This window comes from Hylaeus volcanicus, chromosome 5, assembly GCF_026283585.1.
Source record: "Hylaeus volcanicus isolate JK05 chromosome 5, UHH_iyHylVolc1.0_haploid, whole genome shotgun sequence".
NCBI lineage: Eukaryota > Metazoa > Arthropoda > Insecta > Hymenoptera > Colletidae > Hylaeus > Hylaeus volcanicus.
Window position 1 is genome coordinate 136,580 of NC_071980.1, and position 6,246 is coordinate 142,825.

The following is a 6,246-nucleotide window of genomic DNA, read 5'->3' on the forward strand; positions in this document are numbered from 1 at the left end:
GAGTGGGGCGAACTGCGAAGGTACTTGGACGTATTTATCGGATAGATATGATCGATGTCGGTCTTGGCACGACACTCCTCGTTGCCTTGGCCGTGAATGTACTTACTTACGTACGTAAGCGCCTCCCACGTGTATCGATAATGGTAAAACATCCGAGTATCTTGACGTGGCTAGGATCCGCCAGTGCGCGTAATCGCGCCGTTGTAAACGATTTTCTGCTTGACGTGCACGACACACTGTTCCCGGACACGGGTTTGCGTGGCCGGTATGCGCGCGGGTGTATTTGTCTTTATTAGGGTCGTAAGGAAACGAGCGACGTCGGAACCGTGGTTAGATATGGAAATTTATTTCCGTCGTTCATCGTGACGTACGACCGCTACCGCGACCGGGACCGGGACCGGGACCGGGACCGTTCAACGGCTTACGCTGTGAAACCATGGAATCGCGATCTGTCGTAACTGCATCCGCGGCTTGGTGCGCGTGTTGCTCCAGTTGTACGAGAAATAGTAGATGTCGAGTATCGGTGATCGCGTTACGAGTTACGAAACAGGTGAGCGGTATGCGTTTCTAATCAACACATGGGGATCACAAAGTTTCTTGCGGGTCGTGTATATTGGTTTCGAGTGATATGTGTCATTTTTCGGCCAATGGGCGAAGAAAAATGTCGTACGGAAAGGGCCGGCGTTTTACGTCGTGTAATTTTGCTAATGGCCCCGAATCGCGTCGGCGCGGCATCGGCGTCGGCGTCGGCGTTGGCGTTGGCGTTGGGGAGCTTTCCTTCTCCTTACCCTTTCTACTCGTAATTCGTGGGTAGTCAAGATAATTCGCTGCTGGAAATTCGGAAATTAAATTGGTACCCACAAGAGGGCCTCGTTTAATACGCGTAATTACGTAATTACACATCGCGGAGGAAACGTTCGTTGAAACGACTTCGCTTCGATCGATCCATTAAAAAATATCGGCCTGTACGTGGTAGAAAAGGATCAAGTTGTTACTCCCTTAAAATTGTTCCTATTACAAAGTATTTTGCAAACAAGTCGAAAACTGAACGAGACAGATTTCTTCGTAGAAATGTTAATCGAGGAAGGTGACTCGAAAAACCGAGGGAAACGTCGAGAGTCGAGAGATACCTACCTTTCGTATTACTGTTTGCGAAAGGAAACGCGATACCTGCATCCTTTCCAGTCTCGTTCCCTTTTCGTTCTTTCGAAGCAAAAGATTGTTTTCTTTGAACGATTGCAAGAAAGACGAGAGCTAGAATAAAAAAAACGATATAACATATAAAACGGATACATACTTGGTTATCGTCAAAGAGAAATATTTTCACGTGCACTTTTGCTTTTATGAGATTTACCGCAGCAGAAGGGTTCGAGGCGAGAAGCAAAAAGGAAGACGCGCAGCGAAGCGTCTTGTTCGGATGGGGGGGCAGGTTCCCGCTTGCCAGGTCCCAGCCCATTCATCGATCTTCGATCTTTATCTGAAATATTATCGATGGATCAGACCTATACTTTAATCTAATTAATCACCATACAAGCTACAATTGTTCACGCTCCGCGGCCATTAAACTCCCATACGCGCGGTCGAGATTAAAATTACCTTGTCGCTTAGCCCCGCTGAATTACAGACATTTACTTAATCCCTCGTTCTCTTAGCTACGGTACGTATATTGTTTTTATAACATCTACTAACGTAATTGAAAGAGAAAGGATGGCACGTTAAAGCTTTGGGAACAATGAACATATTTGGTTGGAATTTTCAAAGTCGCTCCGATTCCTTTCAAGAATTTTAGTCGACTTTAACCGAACGCTTTCTCGTTTCACTTTAACGATCCCTAAATACGTAAGGAAACGGTTTCTTCGTCGGATATTCGTCGTTGGTATTTTGTGTACATCATCCGTATCGCTCTCGGCATTCATATTACTTTCGGCAGTTGTATGTGAAACAGGATTGATCGAAGCGACAACCAACGCGATGATCCGACGATTCGACTCAAACGTTTCCCAGCTCTCCGCGTTTGCGACATCGGCGTTAATAGATGCGTGTACGTTCAGCGGGCGCGTAAGTATAACCGCGCTACAAATGTAGGTACATCCGTATCTCTCGAACGGTCCATTGTGCGAACGGAAGTCGGTGGTTCTGCTTCGACGCCGTCGCCAACGGGACAGATAGAGAAAAAGAAGAGAGATACACGGGTCGAACGAATAAATAAAACGAGCGCCGCGTTGCGTCGCGTCGCGTCGCGTCGCGTCGGGAGTGAGTTATAACGGCCGTGGTCCAAAAATGTTTTGCGAGTTTTATAATCCTTGAAAACGTTTCATCGAATCGAAAGAGAGAGATATACGTACTTATAAATACGACAAGTACAATCTTTCTAAATAAATGGACGGATTTCCTGTGTGATTAACGTAAAATTACCACGGTCATTATACGGTATAGATATTGTTAAGAACGCAACGGAAACGCGATAGAGAAGTCTGTTTGTTTGTTTAACTATTTTACAGCCAATCCGATTTATCTGTCTTCTGTCGTATCGTAGGAGGTTTTAACCACTTATCCTTGGAGAGAATCGGTATCGCGTCCAACAAAGTCGATCCTTTCGTGAGAAGCGTGCATCGTCGAAAGGCTCGCGCTCTCAAGAAAATTATAGGCCAGAGAGAAAGAGCGAAGGAATCCCTTAATATTCTATCTCCGTGGCCGGAGCATCGTCGTCATCATCATTATGTCATGCGCTTAAAAAGATCTCGAATCAACATATATTTGCATACTCGAGCGGGGAAACGTCGGACGGGGTATTTTAAAAGGCAAGCCTAATTTATTTTCTCGGCCTGCCCACCTATACTTCCAGCGCAGCGGCCAGGCACGGTTGGAATGGAATCGGGAAGATGTCGCGCGGTCAGACAGTGTATCTAGGTACGTTACATGTATATCGTATAGCTAGGTGGTCGAGCGTGGATTTATCCTAGTCTCGCATAGAAAACGGAACTCGATAAACCAACGATTCGTTTTGTTTCTTAGTTTCTTTCCATCCTACCAGATAATTTAACGAACCTGTCGTCGCTGGACCGTATTTCGGTATCCGAAACCTAGACGAAACTAAAGACAACTAAATAAATAACTTGAAATCGCGTAATTTTCGTTTATACTCGCGCGAAAAGAAAACTTATGGTCGCGTCGTCGTTGGCGAATGTATTTCATGACCGTCTCGTTGTACGTAGTCGTGCGTATATTAGGTATATCGGGCAACTGCTGCATCCAAGTCGAAGGAACGCGGTACGAAGGATATCGGTACGTATTAGTGACTGCGAGGACCGGACCGAGTCATTGGTTGTTAACGAGACGTTCGAGTGTGTCGCGATCTCGGACCAGGTTCCGGTAACGATGTCTTAGCATGTGTAGAGTGTACGGGACGAGCAAGGATATTTAAATACCGTCTATAAACTGGTCGGTCATCCGTGGTCATTTTAACGTCGACGAACGCTAACGCGGAGCACATAGCACACAACCCAACGCTCGTAAAACAAAGTTGATCCTGCGCGAGTGTGTGCGCGCGCGTGCATGGCCCGAACTTCGACCGGTCGAACTGGCTCTCGAAAGGAAAGGCACTGGCTCTCGTCGGAAGATGGGAAATTTGCTTAAAAATCCACTACATTTCTAAAGGATTCCGTTCTAGTGTCTGGAGCTCGTCTGGTACAGCAATTATTTCATTATTTTTCTGTACTTAACATATTTCGCATTACTCGTAAGAAACATCAAAGCAATTACCATTTCTATTTATCGTTATATTTAGACACCGATGAAGCATCATCGAATATTTTATACGTGTGAGCGCGTACACGTACGAAAGGTCTTTTTACAAATGGTATGCAAACGAAGACAGTATACACGTCCAGGTGTGTACATACTACTGTATACCTACGTATAATTTGATTTCTTGTCCTCGTTGCGAGCTGACTCGTCGCAATGGCGACTATCGTTTCCGAGATGGACGCGCGTCCGCGCGAAACGAGACCGGTTCCGATTCGATAAAACTTATTACGCTATCGCTCAACTGTCACAACAGTTCGTAGATAGAATTCACTCCGCGTTGTGCGTCGCGGCGTCAAAAACGCTACAGTACCTGGCTTATCCGAAGAAACGCTACTTTCCTATTTCCCTATTTCTCTGTCGGGCCGTCACCGTTGAAACAAATTAACAAACTAGCGGACAGTTGTTCCGGTCAGACACGGTCCATGAGCTCTGGATGAAATACGAGGCCCGGTACCCGAACCTATTTTCGAGCGTAAATTTTCTGAAAAATAATTCTGGCCGACTACTGGGATAGAGACACTTCCGATGCGCGCAGTGAATGCTAGCACAGTTGCGAGTCCGCGATCCGGCTCGACTCCGTACGGCTCGTTTGCATGAGTAATTATTAACATTCCGAGGGACAAAAGGCGATTTTCTAGCCCGCGGCGAACCAACGTCGACGCCGACGCCGACGCCGCGACACCGGGTATTCTTGAGCGGAGCGCTTCTCGGCTGCGATTTATAGCGGGCAGACGCAGACGCAGACGCTGACGCTGACGCTAACACGCGACACGACATCCACCGGGAACGGAAAGAACAGACAATGGATCCGTGGTTGCTCGACTGACCGAGGAGTACACACGCGGACTAAATAAGTCGAAATCTGTTGAAAATGTTGCCGTTTTGTAAATATTTCGCGTGAAATGTGACAAATGTTTTACGAAAACTAATCGTAATCGATTATTCGAGCAGAAAACATTTACGCAGATACATTTTCCAACATCGATTTAATCGAATAACGATTAAAAGCGATTTAATTTTCTCTGTTGAGTATTAAATTGTATATTATATGCATGTAGAAAAGAAAAGAAAAAAAGAGAAGAAAACGCGGTGGGATGAGGAGTAGAGGCGCCAAGTGCGCGGCGAGCGCGAGCGTGAGCGGTCTGCGACGGCAATGGATCAAGAAAGTAGACGAAACAAAAGAGTAGAGGAGTGCAGTGGACAAGTTATGCAGAGCCCCTGAAGCGTGCATTTGACTAAGCTCGTCACCTCTTCCGCGTTTCTTTTTTCTTCTTTTCTCGACATTCCATTTCTTTCCTGCTCTTCGCTTTCTTTCGTCTCGGCTGGTTCCATTTTTTCGAGACCCTTCTTCAACTATTCAACTGTAACTTTATCTCGCTCGGTATAGCAGCTTCTTTACGTTTACTGATTACGTATGCCCGAAAGAGACGAGTCCAAGTTTGCAAAAATACATGTTAAGATACGAAACGTAGATTGTTTCGTCTTGGTTCGATCTTTCTCTCTTTTAATTCCATTCACATGCCAGTGGATCTCTAAACTGGTCATTCGGCTGATTAAAAATTACGACGCAACGCCGACAGTATATAGACGCAACGTGGAGCCGTTAACGAAATCGAATTGCGAGAAGGCTGATTCCGCAGTCGGGTGCTGCGTTTGCAGTACCGTATTTAAACCAACTATGCGGGCTATTATATGTATACGCATGTCCGCAGGTAAATCGTACACGTGCACTCCGCGCTTACTCGGGTGCACAACTGCACGCGTACCAGTTCACCAGTTGTACCGCCACGTTTCGTATTTTCGTATGCGTGCCCTTGCGTACGGTGTCTGCATTTTAATATCAGTATTCCGAGCGTAAGTCGTAGTTGGTGGTAGTTGATACAAACAGAGAGTCGCATATTTAATCGTATGCCAAACGATAAGGGGTTGTTGGGGAAGAGGAAGCGAGAGTTGGAAGCGAGAGTAGCGTAGAGTCGGCATGGAAGACCCGAGACCTCGATAATCGTTAATAACTCGTTCCTCTCCGTTCCCCTGCTACCTCCGAATGCTCTTTCGACCCCGGAAACTCTCGCTGCTAGCTCACTGATCTTATGAATCTTCCCACGAAGAAATCCTCGGATCGGTCGTGGACCAACGACGAACCTTAAAGAAGGATCGCGTCGGAAAACTTGGCGCATACATATAGTACATACGTACATACTACATATGTGGATCCGAGGATCGTGGCTTCGAATCCCCGTGCCTTATTTTTCGTTTAGACTCCTACATATGGGGGCTCGTCCGGGATGGGGGGTTACAGCGGCAGAGGACCGGCCAGTGACGATGAACAACAATGCCACGCGAAGGACGGTGGAGCGGGCAACAATGAGGCGTCGAGAGAGAACAACGTTCCAGAAAGAGAGAGGGGAGTACACTCGCGAAAGAGGGCGCGGCGCGCAC

At 46.7% G+C, this 6,246-nt stretch overlaps 1 long non-coding RNA gene across 1 annotated transcript; it reads right to left on the reverse strand.

The window, feature by feature from the left end:
• Positions 1 to 545: 545 nt before the first annotated feature.
• Positions 546 to 5,423, reverse strand: LOC128876548 (uncharacterized). Its single transcript, XR_008457066.1, has 4 exons — positions 3,917 to 5,423; positions 1,355 to 1,477; positions 1,135 to 1,254; positions 546 to 830 (listed from the first exon to the last, which is right to left on the reverse strand). It is a non-coding gene; the product is annotated as an uncharacterized LOC128876548 (long non-coding RNA).
• Positions 5,424 to 6,246: the final 823 nt, after the last annotated feature.